Below are 19989 nucleotides of genomic sequence, written 5' to 3' on the forward strand. Positions count from 1 at the left end.
AGCGAAGGTTAAAAGAAGTGGAGATAAGGATTCGACGTTACGTCTACAAACAACGTTAACAACTACATTAGTTTTAAAATCCTTAAATATAAACACTTTAAGCTTATAAATGACGACCTATGGGAGTAATACCAGGAAGACTTTGCGGACTTTACGGAAGCTATTTTTAAGGCCTGTAACCCTATTACCATCCGTAAACTACGAACCCTTTTATATAACTAAGGTGTATAGGTTAAAAGGAATAAACGAGTTACTGTTATATAGTCCTTATATAACATAATACACAAGAAGGACCAAACGGAATAGACTAAAGAGGAAATCCTAGACCAGTTCCAAGAAACTAAGGAACTCTTTACTTCTTCTAAACTTAATATAATTGCTGGCCTTATACCTAACCTACTTAACCAAATTCGTCCCATAAACCCAAGCGGCTTTAAACTTGACCTTATTAGCTAAAATATACCCTACTCTTAGGCTACGGACTATAACACCCCTATAAACCAAAATACGGACCAAATTACCCCCGTTATTCAAGTCACAGATCCGCAAGCTATATATCCGCAAACTATATATCCATAAGCTATATATCCGCAAACTACAAATCCGTAAGTTATAGATCCGTAACTTACCTAACTAAAGACCTATGGTAAGGAGCTAGCTAACCTAGCTAAGCTCTATACCGACGAATCTAAGTATAGCGGCGAAAATAATAACTTTAACTTTAAACTAACTATCTTTACGGACCTTTGCCAGAAGGCTGATATTCCTAAATAAGAGTTTAGCCAAGCCTACTCTACCATACTGCGCGGCCTAGCACTTAACTACTACTACACTAACCTTAAGATTAACCCCCTTGGTGTTCTTTTTAATAAGCTATATAAAGCTATACGTAACTACTTTAAAGGACTAGAATATAAGCGTAATATCCTTACCTAATAGAATGCGACTAAGCTACGAACCGTAATAGATAAGAACACTGAAAAATCGACCATAGAGTGCCTGTAAATCCTTATTAAAGACCTCCGCCACCTATAGCACGGTCTTAATATCAAGCTTTAAACGGACGACTTCCTATATAATAAACTTATTACGGCCTGCTAGGAAGTAGAGCCCTATAAATACGCCTACTATAAGCCTATAGATACCTTAGCTGGCCTCATTAATAATTTACGCTCCTCTATTATAACGTATAAAGTCTTAAACCCACTAGGCAGCACTTAAGCCTTTATTACGGATATTTAATATCCGTAAATAGACTTAGACGTCTACTTTACGGACCGCCGCTACCGCTAGTAGTACCTATACTAACCAAGTCCTACCTATAACCCCCGCAGCAACCCCTATATAAAAATATACCCCCACAGATAAACTAGCTAGAAGTGCTTTGTGTGCGGTAAGGAAGGATATTAGTTTATAAGGTATACTTAGGAAGAACGTAACAAGTCTAAGAAGAGACTTAATAGCCGTATTAACTAGTTCATTTTAGAATACGAAGGAGAGGAAGCAGAAGAGCCCCCTAATAAGTTAATAGAAGCCCTTATAATTGACTTTAACTTAAACGCTTAGAAATAAGAGACCTTAGAGACATTCCTAACTACTTTTAGACCTTTTACGGACAGCTAAGCCTTTAATATTACGACCGTATTAGCTAACCGTTCCTTTATATACTTAGTTACACCTAAAAACTATTCCGCAAGCACCCCTATTACGGACGTTATAGATTATAAGCAGAACCTATTTGCATATATCACTACAGAACGCTATACTCCTAAAGAATTCTACGGCGTTATAATTGATATAGGTGCCTCTAAGAAGTCTACTGTAGGTTATGGATAATACCTTATATATAAGACCACCGTAAATGACAATACGGATATTAATACTATGTAAACTAGGGCCGTAAACGTCTAATTTGGCATTAGCTTAACCGCATTAATTAGATTAGTTAAAGTTAAGACCCCAATTAGCCCAGTTAACTTCCATATAGTAAAAGCGGACACCCCTTTCCTACTCTGCCTTACGGACATAGATAAACTATAGGTTTACTATAACAATGTTACGGATACCCTAATCGGCCCCGTAACTGCCCTAAGAAGTAAGTATATTACCCTACCAATTACACAACGATTTAGACACCCGTTCCTTATATAGGGAGAGACTTTATAGACCTATATTTAGGAATCTTTTAACTATAACCCGTACTACCTTACTAGTATGGAAATCTACTGCCTATACCGCCGTTTCGGCCACCTATTAGCCGAAAAGCTGTATAGAGTTCTTAAACGCTCTAGACATAACAACGTTAATAGAAAGGCAGTTGACCACCTAACTAAATACTGCTCCTTCTGCTAGAAATACGGACGTTCCCTAGGCCGATTTAAGTTCACTCTTTATAAAGACCTTAATTTTAACTACTTAGTGTATGTAGACATTATGTATATTAACGGTAGCCTAGTATTACACATAATTAACAAGGCAACCCGCTATTAAGCCGCCCATTAGTTGCAAAATATATCTGTAAAATATACTTAGGATATTTTATAGACCTGCTGGATTGATATATACGTTAGACCCCCTAAGTATATTACCCATAATACTAGTAGGAACTTTATTAGCAAGGAATTCCAGCAATATGCTATGGCCATAGCTATATTAACAAAAGCTGTCCCAGTTAAGGCGCATTAGTCTGTTAGGCTTATTAAGCGAGCTTACCTAGCCTTACGGAGAGCTTACTAGATTATTATAGACGAATGTAAGAACATCTAAAAGGAACTAGCTCTACAGATAGCCGTAAAAGCCGTTAATAACACCGCTGGCTCTAATGGATTAGTACCTACCCTCTTAGTTTACGAAGTTTACCCAAGGATAAGCAACCTAGGCCCCCCTGCCCCGTTTATTATGGAACGAGCAGCTATAATACGGAAGGCAATGGCCGAAATAGTTAAATTACGGGCTAAACAAACTGTTAATAACGCCCTATACTACCGCAACGGACCTAATACGACCTTAGTATATAACCTCCCGCTTAATTCTGAAGTCCTTGTGTGGCGTAAAAGCGGTAATTAAACTAGACCTTACCGTCTACTGGCCGTAGAAGACGAGACCTGCTGTGTATAGCTCCCTAGCGGACCGATAAGCTTTAGAAGCACGTCCGTAAAACCCTATTTTCGGTCTAAAAATACCTATAATGTTAAGCTAGATGAACCAGAAGCACCTGCCGAATTAGGTAAACTAGAAACACCCGCCGAATTAAATAAACTGGAAGCACCCTTACCTACCCTAGAGGTCCCCTAAAAACCCACTAAACCTACTAAACCTGCCGTAAAGCGTGGCCGAGGACGCCCCCGTAAGAACCCCGTAACGGAAAATCACCTAACCTCCGTAGGTATATCCGCAAGGCAATCTCCGCCTATAGATATATCAGTTTTAGTATAGGAAACCCCTTTTATAGACTTATGACGTAAAGAGATTAACGGACTACTTAAAAAGGGCGTCTTTGCGGTTATAATAAAGAGAGACGTTCCGTAAGGCGTCCGTATATTTAACTTACGCTTTATTAATAAGATTAAGCACCCTAGTACTAATAAAGCCTTTAAGAAATTAAGGCTCGTTATATAAGCTTATAATAACTAGGGAAAAGACCTAGTCCTTACGCAATCGCCTATAATTTAACGAGTTAGTTAACGGATTATACTTGCACTTATGCCTGGACTATAGCAAATCAAACCTATAGCCCTTTACTTACGGGACATCTCGCAAGCCTATATGCAGTCTAATACTTACCTAAGCAGAGATATCTTTATATAACTACCCTACGAGCTTAACTTGTAACTAAGAATAATTTTATAGGTTATAAAACCTCTTTACAGAGTACCAGAAGCCGGAAACTATTGGTTTAAGACATACTACTAGTATTACGTTAGTAAACTTAAAATAGAACAGTTGACCTATAACCCCTGCCTTTTATACACCCTATTAAACGGCTTTAGTATTATTGGACTTTAAACTAATAATACCCTCTTCCTAGTAGACTAAACCTTTACGGACGCTAAAGAAACTGAACTATAAAAGGTAAAGTTCTTGGTAAAGCTGTAAAAGTAGTTAACTAAGCAGACTCTAATTAAGTTTAATAGAGGCTTAATTATACAAAAGGGCAACCTAATTAAGCTAACTTAGAAACGCTAAGCTTAAAACCTAAAGCCTGTTATAGTAAAGCCTATAGACCTTACTAGTTCCCGTAGAGAGACCCGCAAGACCATAAATATAAAGGACTAATACGCTGTATAGCGTATAAGAGGCGCCTATATTGCCATAGTCTGTTAACCTAAATCTGCCTACGACTTATCCTTTGTGGCCTAGGTAATAGACCTATAAGAAGAAAATATTAAGCAGCTTAATAAGCGCATTTAGTGGCAAATTAATAATGCAGTAAGGGGACTTACTTTTATACCACTGGACCTAAGTTCCCTTAGCTTACTGGCATTTACGGACGCCTCCTTTACTAATAATAAGGACCTATTATTACAAATCGGCTTTATAATCGTATTTACGGACTATAATTAGGACGTAAATATTCTATACTGGTCCTCAATTAAATGCAAATAGGTAACCCGTAGTGTACTAGCTTCTAAACTATATGTATTAGCTTATGGCTTTAATATAGCAGCCGCAATTAAANTAACGGTCTAGAAGATTCTATAACTAGAGCAGTTGCCCCTAGTTTTATGCACTAATTTAAAGTCCCTTTATAACTGCCTAGTTAAGCTAGGTACGACACAAGAGAAGAGGCTTATAGTCGACCTAATATGCTTACGTTAGGCCTACGAACGACGTAAGATTACGGAGGTTAAATAGATTAGTAGCGGAGATAACCTAGTAGACGCTATAACTAAGGCAAAGCTATATTAAGCCCTTAAAACCCTAATTAACACAAATAAGCTTAACCTAAAAGTTATAGAATAGGTAGAACGGGATTAACGGAGTACCTACGGTACGCCTACGGCCCGTTAGAAGGCCGTACGGCTTATTATATAGCCTATTCTACGGACTGTAAGCTATTAGGTAAAAAACGGTGGAAAGCTATAATGGAACTTAGTGGACTTACGTGACCTGCCGAATTCTGCTATATTCTGCTAGGGTAGTTAAATTAACTAATTACGATTTTCCATCCCCAGGATAGAAAATTGCCATTGGCTTGCTTAGCACTAGTGCCTTAACGGCCCTTAAGATCTAACTTATGGCTCGTCTACTGCCCATCGAAAGGCTATACGGTTTATTTTGCGGACCGTAAGTAGAACTTACGGCCAGCTTGGGGCACCGTTTAGAAGGCAGCCTAGACGGCACCTTAGAGGGATTTCCTATGTATTTCCTTACGTGTTTTATGGTTCTATTGAGGCAATTACGGAGGCTGTATATAAGTGGTTTTATTTTCCAAGTACCGCTAGTGTATAATTATAGTACCTGGTATACAAACGCGTATTTACGCGTTCGTGCACCAACCACCTACGTGCTGACTAATTAGGGGGGAGGCGCGTTAGTATATAGACCACGTAGTCTACCTTAATAGAATTGACAGTCACCATCATCCAAAAGAGCATACGATACTATACGTATTTCGTGCCCCTAGATCTGACTCACTTGTGCTATTGAATTAGTACAAACAATTATATTAATGCCTTTATACTAGAGACTTTTAAGTACTATAAGACTTATTAAATAGGGTTTCTACTTATTATATATTAAGCACTTATACTTTAATATCTCCTTTATAGCTTTATAATAATAAGCACTCCACGTATTATAGTCTATACTCTTTATATTAGGAATAAATCTAAATAGTAAGTTAGCGGGTAAGTTCTATTTCCTACGCGTTTTTTTAATTAAGATTACTAATAGTAATATATACTGGCCATACGGACTTATTCCCGTAATATATCGTTAGCTACGTTTTATCTATAGTAAGTAGCACTAGTATAATAGTCGCGCTGTCTAGTAGCTGTGCCTAGGTTTTCTATTACTAATTAGTGGTATATAGTTTATTATTAACCCTTTAATTACTAGTATTATATACTCTTATTAGGGCGTATATAAGGGTATTTCTAAAGGGTCTATAACTAATAAAAAACTTAATTGCCTTTATAATATCTTAGTATACCCAGTAATACAAAGGCCGGTAGATGCCTTATATATATATATAATAGGTTTATAGCAAGTTTTTATCTATTCTTCATTAACTATACCTAGTAGTAGTCTATATAACTTCTCCTCCTAATTATCCGCTAATTTAAAACTAAGGTAGGATATTAGTTAGTTAAGCCGGATATTATTTAATAACCGCTTAATATCGCCTTTTATACTTTATATATTATATAGCTATACTATAAAGGTATAGTCGAATTTACTAGTAAAGGGGTAAAATAAAAATGGCGGTCTATAGCTTAGATTAGTAGAATTACCTAGATAGCGTTACTACTTATTACTTATCTACCTAATCTTTAATGCTTACAATTAGGATACCTGCTTGTTTATTTATCCGCTCCTTAAAAGTTTTAATATATAGTAATAATAATATAGACAGTAGTCTGGTTTAATTACTGTCTCCGCTACATAGTATATTATTCCTATTATCTAAAGTGTACTCTTTTTAGCATTTAGACGCGCTAAAACCCTTAAACTCGCCACCTCTACTAGCTAAATATTAGTGTATCCCTATATTAGGCTTCGCCTATAGGTTAAGGTAGGCATATAAAAGCGCGTCTGTGTTAGTATCGTTGCGTAGAATCTAGGCTTAGGCTTTAGGTCGCAATTTATAGCCGCGTAAATAGAGTAATAGGCCTTAGTCATTCTTAGAAATAAAGCTGCACTATTTATATCCGCGGTTTATATTAACAAGATAGTATTTTAATAAGGAAAATTAGTCTTAGTAAAGTAGTTTTCTAGCTAGGCGTTTAGGCTATCTTATACACGAATATATACTTTTCTACCTACTAAAATAAAAATATATTAACTTCTTAACCCCTTTATATAATAATATAAATTATATATAAATTATATTTATAGCTTCCTAATATAGAGTAATATATATTTTTAATTCTAGATTTACTATCCTTAATATATACTATAAAGGGTTAATAGCTATTATCATAGCTAAGGTAACTTACTATAATCTATTAAAATCTACTAAACTTAAAAGCTTTACTAAAGTCTAGCGACGCCCTATCTTAATAGCACCTTTTCTGCTAAGTACTACCTAGTAGCCTTTAGTCTCCTCTTCTCGTTATATTTACTACTAGATCCTACTAACGCTTACTAGTTTCTACTCCTTATCCTATTTTCTATCCGATTCTACTAGCTTTCTACTAATTTCTATCTTTTATCTTACTTCCTATTAGACCCTATAGGCGCTCTACCCATCTTAATTTCTTATCTTACTCTTTACCGGATTCTACGAACCCTCTATCCGTCTTAACCTCTTATATTATTCTCTACTAGATTCTATTAATACTCTACTAGTCTCTACCTCTTGTTATATTTTCTACTATATTCTACTAGTCCTATAGTAGCTTCTATTATACCTAGCTTTATAGTACTTATTAGCTCCTATTAGCTTTTAACCTATTTCCATCTCGTTTTATCTTATTAATTTATTTATACTAGGTGCCTAATACTCTATACTTTACCTAACGTATCCTAATAAGTTTTATTTGTTCTATTAGGTTTTACTTAACCTTATATTTTCTATTAAATTCTACTTTATTATCTATTAATATCTACCTTACCCTATACTATTCTACAAAACTTATAAGTTTATATCCGCTTAAAGTTTTTAATTTTACTTTTTATATAGGTTAGCCTTACGTCTACTATACTCCGTTAAATTTTAATAATAAGACAGTTTTCTGCTTTGCTTGCTAAGCTCTATACCTTATATAATATTCTCTTCTTTATACTTATCCTATAATCTTAATAAAAAAGTAATTTAAATTAAGCTAAGTAGGTATATATATATAGGACTCCCTAATATATTATTCCTATAAGTATGTACTTAATAACTAACTTACTTATTCTTACTAGGTCTACTAACTTATCCCTTTAGCCTATAGCCGTTTTTATAACTATTTTATATTTATAACCATAGGTCTAAAACTACTAAGCTATATCCCTAAACTAGATCTAAAAAAGTAATAGAATATAGAATGGAGGGATTATTAGGCCCCTAATAGAGGAGGCAAGAAAGAGTAGTATAAAAATTAGATTTAAGAAATACTGGATATAAAACAAGAACTGGAGAACTTTCTTACCCTAAAAGTAGATATAACGATATACTTTATATATAATTTTCCTAGTAAATAATGGCTAATAAAAGCTTCTATGACTAAAAAGAATTAGTGTAGATAAATTCTTATACCGGTTATTGCTAAATAGGGACCGGCTTTTAATATACCAACTTATTACCCTAGCTCCTTTAACCTTCTCTATAGCCTTAATAAACTTAATATTGAATAAGCTGCTGCTGAGATTAAAACTAAGGATAGCGTTCCCTTAAACTAACGCCTAAGAAATTAAATCTGCTAACGCTGTTCCCTAACCCTTACGCGAACTAGTTAACCTTTTAAACCCTTCTCTTAACATTTTAATACTTAATTTAGATAATACTAATTATAGTCCTACCTCGCCGACCTAGAGTTAAGCGCTTATATTAAACGCTAATTATTGCGCAAGCCTACAGCATAGAGAAATGCGTTAGGCTACTACTTTATAGCTATAACCCTATTATAACTAAGTCCCTCTATCCCCGTTAGCCGACTAAAGTATAATAAATATTACGTAATTATAGCTATATGTAAGAATGGGTAGGCAGTTAGTATATTTGCTAAGTTATTAATTCTAGCGCAATAGTACTATAGAGCCCGTAACTTTTATATAGTTTAATATAATAAACTTCTTATTTATCTATGCGCTAATAGCATTATTAATCTTAAGCTAGAAACCTTAGTACTTAGAAATAATATATTATTCATTGCTTAACGTCTAATTTGGATCCCTATTGGGCCTATATGGACTACTCCTTATTTACATATAGGGAGAAAACTCTATTTAAGAAAACCCTGTAATCTATCTCCCCGCCTTTTAGAACTCGCCTACTTAGCGCCTATAAGTTACCTATGGTGCTCTACTACCTTACTTTTTAACCTCCTTAGGAACCACTGCTGCCGTAATAAGCCTACAGACGCGCTAGTATTGTAATCTTTACTCTACTACTGTAAAGACACCAGGGGGCGCCTAATACTTACCCCTTTACCTTCTATTACTATTTCCTTTATAACCCGGAACTGGTCTAGTATATTTTAGCTAATAAGCTACTAGGTAACCGCCTTAAGACCTTTTTATATTAAAAGCAGTGTATTATAGTTCTCTATGCCAGCTACTAAGAGTATTACTTCTTAGTTAGAGCGTAAGGGGTATAACAGTATTACGTATTTTAGTGTCTGTCTTAGCCAGCTATATTTGCATCTTAGGCTACCTTCTAGGACACCCACCCAGTAGAGCTAATCTTTTAGTCCTATTATTCCTATTCTTAAGAGTGTTGCTATTATATTTTCTACCTTTATTAGGCCTTTTTAGAGCCCTTAAGTATTTACCCTCCATAGCGTTAACTATGCTATAGCTTAGGTTCCTCTTACCTAAGTTAGCCTCTATACCTTTAACTCCTATTTACCTCTCTAGTATTAGTCTAACCAGTATTATATTGCGGTAGATAGTTTCCTAGCATTCTTTTATGCTCTACTTTAACTCCTTTCTCTATCTTACTGTTGTCTTTACTGGCCTCTTATATATCTCCCTTTCTCCTCTATATAGGCCTAGGCCCTAAAGCAGCACTATTCTTTTTTTGCTTTCTTTATCTATTTCTCTAATATATCTTCCCTACTTTAGGGTTATTGGTTTGTTCTCCTATAGGGCACTTAGGGTCCCTCTATAGTTTACTTAGGCGTATCTTAATATACTTTATAATATTAAAGTTACGTTTATTTTACGCCCTTTATATCGCAGTGGCTTTAATATATAGTTATAGGGGGGGAATATTAGCTTCCTTCTTAAGCAGTACTATGGCCGTTCGCTTGTACCCGCCTATATATTAGAACGCCAAGGCCCTAAGGGTATATAGTAATGTAATAACAGTAGCGGGATGCAAGGAGTATCTGGTTCTTAATAAAGTAGAACTATAAAACTAAATTCTACTATTCTCTAATGCGGGGCGACTACGTTTTATAGGCGCCTCGCTTACGCCTCACCTGCGCTAAGCCGGTTACGGCCAGTACGTCTCTATAGCCTAACAATTACCCCCCCTTTTTAAGCGGCTATCCTTAGCCGACGCTATTGTACAATAGGAGCGCTATTATTGCCCTTTGCTAAATAAAAAGTGTTTAACAAAATTTATATAAATTAGATAATAGGACAATAGGATAATAGAATAATAGGATAATAAGACGCTAGGACCCTATAAAGATCTATAAAGGTAGAAATTCCCACCTAGATAGGACATTAGATTTCCCTTCTAATTTTATTTTAATTTATTTAGCTTATAACTCGCCTTCTTTACAATTTCTAATTAATTATAAATCGCAAGCGCTAAACTGCCGGTTCGCCTACTCGTAAGCCTTCTGTAAGTATTCTTTATACTAGCTTATAGCTATCGCTAACCCTACTAGGCGCCGTTAAAGCTCCTACGCCGCTTGCAAGCCGCTTCCCTAGCCTTACTAGAACTAATCTGCCTCCGCTATACTAAGCGTATAGCCACCACTAGGCGGGCCACCTACGGTAAGTAGGCTAACCGTAATTGCGGGTACTGCTAATAACTAAATAAGTTATACTAAGCAGTAAGTTTAAGTATGTTAGTTTAGGTTCTAATAGCTAACAGACTAGGTCCCTAAGGCCTTTTATAGCCGCCTAAACAAGCTACTTACCCTTATTAATAGGGCTAAGCGCTAATAGGTTACTATCGGGGATATAGCTAACTTTAATGCTCGCGTTACTGCTACCTAGAAGTCCTTTATAAAGGATATTAAGGCCTTAATACGCACTAGCGCTAAGTATAGTCTCCGCTAGCGCCTAAAGGGCGAAGACTTTTCCCTACTTTAAGTATAGGAATTACAGGCCATCTATTATACCCTTAAAGGAATTTTTAACGTAATACGCGCTTTAGTACGTATTATAGCATAGGTATTTCGCCATTATAGCGTATACTAATAGTACTTATAGGCTAATATACCTCCTATTATAAGGAATAAGGAGGAGAATAAGGGTAAGAAGGATAAGGAGGAGGGAGAGGAGAATAAGGAGGAAAAGGAGGAGGAGAAAGAGGGAGGAGGGGAGGAGAAGGAGGATTTAATAGAGCTATAGAGTATCTATATTTCTATTAACGTACTACTATTACTCCGCCGTTGTTCTGTTATTACCCTACTAGTAGGGCGTAATCCTAGTTACAATTAAAAGTTTTTTATTCTCCTATCTACTTTCTTTTCCGTTTACCCCTTAGGGTAAAATAACTATTATACGTCTCCTTTGCGTCCTTATTAATGTCCTCTACTAGGACCCATTTATTATACTTTTCTAGCTAGCCTTTCTACTTAACTAGATACTATAGGGTCTAGTTACGTCCCTTCCTTCTACGTACTTCTTCTACCTTATATTAGTCCTCTTAGTCCTCTTAATTATCTAGCTTAATAGGCCCTAGTAGAGGGTCTCTAGTAGTGCCCTTATATTGTTTATATAGCTCTAGTAAGCTAATATANAANACTAGGTNGATANAGTAAGACNTANGTAGATATAGNNNGTATGCTTACTTTCTAACTAGTTTGGCTATATTAAAAGGTCCAATAAAGCGTGCTATAAGTTTCTTACTTAGCCTTTTTAGTTTAAGGTTCTTAGTTAATAGCAAGACTAGATCCCCTACTTTATATACCTATAGTTAGTGATAACAATTATAGTATTTTGCCTGCGCCTTAGCAGCGCTTTCCTAGCATTTTACTAGCGCTTTACGTTTAAGGGATATTCTTTTAATCCTCTTAGAGGTGGCTAGAATAGAACTACTATTATCCGCCTAGACCTTATATTCTAAATATAGGTAAAACCTATAGTAGGTATAGAACGGGCTTATACCTATTATGCTATATTTAGCATTATTATAGGCGAATTCGGCTAGTAATAAAAGGCCTGCCTAGTTACTCTACTTTTTATTATAGAATATACGGAGGTAATACTCCAGGGTTTAGTTCTAGCGTTCTATTTGCTCGTCCGTTTACAAGTAAAAGGCTATACTTAGCTTACGTTTTATCTTTATAGTAAAGCATAGCTCTGACCAGAACTTACTAGTAAAGATACTGCCTTAATTAGATATAATCCCCCTAGGGGCTCCAAAACGGCGTACTACTTCATTAAGGAAGAGATCCGCGAGTTTGGTTATAGTAATAGTTTTTACTATAGGCAGATATAAGGCCATCTTAGTATAGCGGTTAACTACTATATATATTACGTTATATACCTTCTTACCTTATTTGCTAGGCGGTAGGCCTATAATAAAGTCCATTATAATCTCCTATCACGGCTAGTCCGGGCAAGGTAGCGCTTAAAGCTTACTATAAGGGCGATATTAAGGCGTATATATATATTAGTATATATTATAGGTAGAGATATAGTTTATAACGTCCGCATTTATACTAAGCCAGTAGTACTTGCATAAGAGAAGATTTAGAGTCTTTTTCTTATTATGGTAGATCTATAAAAGCTTTATATAAACTGCTAGGTCCGGGGGTATATATAACCTCCTACAGTAATAAAGTAGTCTAGTGGAATTAAACTACCACACTAGCTTCGAGCGGGCGTATTAACGGCGTCTCGCCGTATCTACGCTGTTACTGCGCTTTTATAGCATAAAGTTATCTTTAGTTTAAAGTTCTTTAATAAGCTTAACAACTGTTTCCGTGTTAGACTTATAAGCACTCTTTTAAGTACTTGCTTCTCTAACCTAGGTCCTTATTACGCGCCACCTAACGGAATATATATAGGTTGCCTAGTTAAACTATAATGCTATATTACCTAGGCGTACCGCCATTAGGTCGCCGGCTTATAGCCATAAAAATAACACCTCTATAGAAGGCTTGTTTTCTTATATACCTAATAAAACTTTTACCTTAGGTTAGTGGCCCTACATTCCTAAAGTCCTTTAGAGTAGTAGTAGTATAGTATCTTCTTCTAGCGGACCCCCTACGCCTAGGAGTTGCCTTAACGGCATATCTACAGGGTTTATTTTTCCCGCCCTATACTTAATTATAAAGTTATAGGCAGCTAATGCTATAGCCTATCTAGCTTACCGTCCATTAAGGGCTTTTACTTTTATAAAACCCTTTAGATTATTATAATCTATAAGCACTTCTAGGCGGCTTAATAGCTCCTTAATATAGTGTCTCTAATACTTAAAAGCCTTTATAATAGCTAGTAGCTCCTAATTATAGGTCTTATAATTACACTCTACTAGCAAAAGCTTCCTGGACTAGAAGGCTATTAGATACTAAAGGCTATCTTTAAATAGCTATAATATAATTGCTACTAGGCCTTATATAGAGGCATTAGTCTCTAACTGGGTTAGTAAGCCCGGCGTATAGTGTTATAGGAGCGGTGTTATTATAAAGGCGTCGCAGAGCCAGCGTATTGCCTACTCCGCCTCTATCTCTTATGGGCTTCTTTAGTACTACTTAGGTCCATTAGCTCTGCGCTATACCATAGTTTCTAATTTAGCTTTAGTTGTTGCGTATTTTACGTCTTATATAACTATAGAACTCTATCCTGGCCTCTCTTAGCCTATTCCCTTTAGAAGATCCTATTGTTAATCTTAATCACTTAATCTATTAATTTCCTTAGGGTATCTGCATTTTCTATTAGAATAATTACGTCCTAGACTTTAGCCTTAAGTCCCTATTTATACTGTGCTATAAGCGCCTTATTATTCCACTTAAGTTATATAGCTAGTATTTGGAATTATATTATGTACTTAATTACTAAAGTCCGTTGCGTTAGGTTTTAAAGCTTTTTTTCTACTATAGTTATTGCTTCCGGGTCCCTGAATATTTGTGTAAGTCGCTCTATAAATCCGTTCTAGCTTAAAAACATAAACCGTACCTCCTAATTTATTGTTGTTATTTTATTTACTTATATCTCTATAAGGTAAGGCTTAAACCATTTAAGTACTCTTTCTAATAAGAACAATTCTGCATATACTACTTAATCTATAGTTATTACTAGCTTCGCTCCTTCCTACGCAACCTTAAAGTATATTTGCGTAAGGAATCCTTTAAGCTTTAATCTTTCTCCTAAAAATCTTTTAATTAATAGTAACTTAACCTTTGCTACTCCTATCCCATTAATCCTATTTTTAAGTGCCGTATTATCTCCCATTAACTAATTAACTATTGTTTATAACTATCCTACTATTATAGGTTATTATGAGTTAGTGTTTGCTATACTAGTGTCGTTACTTAATCCTAACGTAGTTACCGCCGTTAATGGCGTTATAGTGGCTGCTTTTAGTGGTATATTATTTAACTTATTAAAACTATAACCGTGGTAGTAATTGTATAACGAAGCCTTGTAGTAGGGACTACAGTAGACTTATTAATAGGCTAGGTGTGTAGGTATTATAAGTAAGTTAACAACGTAATAACAACTAGTAGAGTGGTTGCCTAATAGATTAACTCTAATTATATTCTAAGAATTACTACAAGGAAGAAACTATCTAGGTAGGGACTAAGGGTCCTTAAATACATAACCGTACTTCTATAAAATCCTTCTTGTACGTAATATACGTCTTATCTGTATTGGACGTGACGTTCCTTACATTTAATACAGCCAACATGTTCAACTATTATGTGACTCGCTTACTATTCCTTGTTATATAGTTCCACGGGTTCCATCCTGGTCCGTGCCTGTATTAACTAACTAGCTTCTTTCGACTCCTCTCCAAGTAGTCGTAATATTATACTTAAAGCGTCCGTAATAGAAGAACCCTAGACTATATAAGAGAAGCTATTCTATACTAAGGCCTAATAGTACGCCAAATAATTAGAGGAAGCTTAGACGGTAGCCTATAAGAACTTTAAAAATTCTTAGAGGTTAATAAAATAGCAGGCAAATAAATACCGTTAAGAGTCTAACTTTGCCCCTAGTAATATAGTCTAGGTTATAATAAAAAATTAAATAACTAAATAACCTAGCTGTAAGCTAAACTACTAGATATTATGGCTTGTATAAATGCCTCTAAACCAAAGCTTGTAGAATGCTGTATTACGAAGATACTAAGCTAAGGAGCAGAGAAGGTTAAGGAAAGGACACGTCTATATATAGGCGCCAAGTCTCTAAGCGAGCCCCTAACTAGGGTCTGTAACGGTGCCGTGACATCACCCCCTCCTTTAAGAAAGCCTGCCCTTAGGCTTTGTATAAGCCCCTTATTAGAAAAGAAAGAGAAAAAAAAAGAAATTTGGCATCTAGGCGCTTAATCGCGATGCTGGTTAACCTAGGACTTGCAGCAGTCCTACAGCTCCTACTGCTGTGGGGGTATATTACTATACCTGGTTGACGTAGGGCAGGCAGCCGTCCTACAGCTCTTGCGAGGGGTATATTGCTATACCTAGTTGACGTAGGGCAGGCAGCCGTCCTGCAGCTCCTGCTGCTGCGAGAGGTATATCGCTAGGAGCCCTCCGTTAGTCGTTGTTCCTCCTCTAGAACTCCGGTACCTCCTAGCTCTATTATCCCCCCTTTTGTTATAGCGCGCCCCGAGCTATAAAAAAAGCCCCCCTAGTTATAAAAAAGCCCCCCTAGTCCCCCTCTTAAAAAAGTTGACGTAAAGGTTTAATAAGGGTGGGAGGGTTAGGGAGTTACTCGCATACATATCGGCACGAGTTCTTATCTGTTCAGCAGTAGTATAGTGCTAGCAATAGGTCGTTTTCTAGGGAGCAAAGCTCTACCTAGTTGTGTTCGGGCCGCAGGCGTATTAGTGCGGTAACTTGTTGGGGTTGTAGCAGTATGGTGCTAGCGACGGGCCGTGTTTTAGAGAGCAAAGCTCTACCTTATATACAGTCATTACTGCAGGCGGAGCAGCAGAAGTTGGTTGGCTGCAGGCAGGGCAATAAGTGGTTAATTAGCTGCAGGCAAAGTAGTAAGGGTCGGTCGGCTGCTGATTAAGCAGTAAGGGTTTATTATAATAGCAGGCGTATCGGCGCTATCGTTGTCTTGTAGGTCGTAGGCGTATCAGCACAACAGTAATCGGGACCGCAGGCATATCGGCGCAAGAGCTTGTCTTATAGGTCGCAGGCGTATCGGCACGACAGGTTATCGGGTTCGCTCGCAGGCATATTAACATAAGGTCTTTTTAGCAGGTTATAGTTCCACAGGCGTATCGGCGCGGAGCTTATTAATTCGGGTAGCAGTACGGTGCAAGCATCGGGTGACGATAGTGGTTAAACGTAGAGCTCGTCTATCGGTCGGTCAATAGGTCACAGGCATATCAGCGCGATCGTTCGGTCAGTGGATCGTAGGTATAACGGCACGATTGGTTGGTCGGTTTGCATTTAAAGCACATTCAGGCCGCATTCAAATCGCAGGCGTATCGCAGGCGTATCGGCGCGACGGTAATTAAGATCGTAGGCATATCAGCACGATCGTTGTCTGTTTAGGGTAGCAGTACAGTGCAAGCAGCAGGGTCATACAAGGGGCAAAGGTCCTCCTTATATACAGTTGTTACTGCAAGCAGGGCAGTAGAAGTCGGTTATAGTGCTGCAGGCAGAGCAGCGATGGTCGAATCAGGATTAGCTGCAGGCAGAGCAGCAAGGGTCTGTTCGTTCAGCTGCAGGTAGAGCAGCAAGGGTCTATTGTAATAGCAGTACGGTGCCAGCAACAGGTTCGTTTTCCGTAGGCAAATCGGCACGGAATCTTGTCGGCTCATATGCGTATCAGCGCGAGAGGCTATCGGGTTCGCTCGCAGGCATATTAGCGCGAGAGCTTATCTTATAGGTCGCAGGCGTATCGGCGCGATAGGTTGTCAGATTCAATCACAGGCATATCAGCACAACCGTGGTCTAGTTCGTGGTGTCGCAGGCATATCGGCGCGACAGGTTATCAGGTTTGGGGTTTAGGGTAGCAGTACGGTGTAAGCGTCAGGTCCTTCCTAATCAATTTCGTCTCTCCTCATACAGCTTAGTATCAATCGGGGTAGTTATCGCAGCGTAGTCTGTGCCAGAGGATACAGGTAGGATTTGTTCCAGAGGACTTCGCGGACAACATGCACCTACCGCCCAATGGTACGGCGCGGGTCATAAGTCAGCTCATCTTGGCCGTCGGCCCGAACCTAATGTATACCAGAGGACTTCGCGGACAACATACACCTACCGCCCAATGGCACAGCTCAGGTTATGTCTCGGCTTATCTTAGCCAACACTACGGGATTAGTGCTAGGCTTAGTAATAGGATCACTATGTTATTCTCCGCAGTACTAGGCTAAGTCTTAACTAAGGTCGTCTCTGTAGCTTATACAACTCCGTATCAGTCAAAAAGGTCAGGGGGGTAAGATATTCTTGCCTTTCTAGGCAGTTATCCTTATCCACAGGAGACCTTCTAGCTGCTTAAATACCGGCTCTCAGTATCAATAATAGCGACTTAACGCGTCAACGACGCGCAGCTAGGGGTGTTCGACGCGTGTTCCCTTAGAACACGCGGAACGGGGGTGGGAGATTATCTAGGCCTTCCCAGGCGAGGTAAAGAGGGAGCTCCAAATAAATAAAGTCCCCCCTGGGTGGGTGAGCTTAGTATAATGTTACGGCTCGTATAAATGCCTCTAAACCGAAGCTTGTAGAATGCTGTATTACGAAGATACTAAGCTAAGGAGCAGAGAAGGTCGAGGAAAGGACACGTCTATATACAGGCGCCAAGTCTCTAAGCGAGCCCCTAACTAGGGTCTGTAACGGTGCCGTGACACTAGATAGTAGGACCGTATAAAGTTTTTAAAAAGATAGGCAACTTATACAAGATAAAGCTCCTAAATTTAATTAGGGTTTACTCTATTTTCTTATTAAATAAGTTATAGAAAGCTATAAACGACCTATTACTTAGATAAAAGAATAAGCCTCCCCTACTAGTTTAAGTAAATAGTAACGATAAATAGGAGGTTAATAAAATATTGGCCTATAAGATAGTATAGGGAACGCTAAAATACTATATTAAATAAAAGGGCTATAATTTTAACTTAACCTAGTACCCTATATAAAACTTTATAGGCTGCCCCTAAAAGCTTAAAGAGTTTTATAACTAATCCCCTAATATACCTAGACCCCTAAAGTACCTAGATAAATAGATAAAATACTAGTATAATAAAGATAATAAGTTACTAAAAGAATATAGGGATAAAAACGCCCCAAAGCCCTAATATAGCTATCTGCCATATTCTGCTATATTCTACTATTTTCTGCTAGTACTATAAAATTTCAGATATCTAGAAACTTTAACCGCCAGTTAAAGTTATTTAATTAGTTAGATCCGTGCTAAGACTTTTAATAGCTACTTTTTCTAGCCTAGTGCTTCTACTTAGCCTATAATCGCCTTTTATACTTAGTCTGGATATACTTATATCCCCTTTATCTCCTTATCTTATATTTTATAATCCTACGTTTATAAGCCTAGTACTACCCTATTTCTAACTAAGCCTAAGGGCAGGCTTTCTTTTAAAGAGGGGGGTGATATAACGGCGCTATTGCACATTACCTACCAAATTCTGCCATATTCTACCGACTTATAATTAGCCCGCCCAAAGCTAGCGCCTTAGCAGCTTACCCTATATATTTATTTACATTAGTCCTAGCGACCCCTTTTCCTTCTCTTTAGCTTAGTATCTTTGTAAGATAGCATTTTATAAGCTTTAGTTTAGAAGCATTTATATAAGCCGTTATAAGACCCTACTAATTAAGGGATGGATTATAACTAGTAATACTATAACGCTAAATAGTAAAAAGGCTAGAGTATAGTCTAGTTTATAAACTACTTAGAAGAACTAGAAGATAATATACCCTACTTAAACCTATAGGATAACGCTATATAACTTTACTAACTGCTTACTAAGTTATAACCTAAGATTTAATAGGCTATATAGGAAAAGGGCGAAATTCCTACCTCTTAAGAAAAACTTATCTCTAAAGCTACTTAAATTAAGAATACTAAAAGAGACTATTTAAGTAAGTAAAAGGAACGAGATACTAGTAATAAAGAGCGTAAGACTAGACCTAGCTTTAAGAATAGGGGTAGATTCTAACTTAACCGCTTTGTAGAAGAATAACGCAAGTAGACTTTACAGCCCTAGAGTAATGCTAGTTAACCCTAAAATAATAATAGGTAGAAACCTAATCTAAATAAGTTACGCGTTTATTATAACTATGGTAAAAAGGAATATATAAAGCGCTTCTACTAGTAGAAGAAGTAAGAGTTAGCTTAATTAGGAAAAGAAAGAGCCTAGTAGATCTTTACTTCCTTATACTAGGCTAGTAAGAGAAGGATAAAGTAAGCTACCGCATAGTTATTTCTGTCTCCCTTTAAGTTAATAATAAATAGGTAATATAAGACTGCCTTATAGATAGCGGCGCAATTATAGGGTTTATCTCTTAACTACTAGTAAAAGAATTGGATTTAGACCTTAGCGGCTTATAGGTACGCACTATTTAAAGTATTAAAGGCTACTGGATTTCGTACTATTGGGAGTAAACTTTTCCCGTAGCTAGATAGGACCATAATAGTCTATAGGATACGTAGGAGATACGCTTCTACGCCGTAGAAATTAAGGGGTATAACCTTATTTTAGGATACCTATAGCTTTAATAAGTTAATCTAGATATTAATTGGCCTTTTGCCTTATATTAACACCGGAAGTCTTAACCGCGTATTATAGTTAAAGATTAA

This window comes from Cenococcum geophilum, assembly GCF_001692895.1.
Source record: "Cenococcum geophilum 1.58 unplaced genomic scaffold K441scaffold_3, whole genome shotgun sequence".
Lineage (NCBI taxonomy): Eukaryota > Fungi > Ascomycota > Dothideomycetes > Gloniales > Gloniaceae > Cenococcum > Cenococcum geophilum.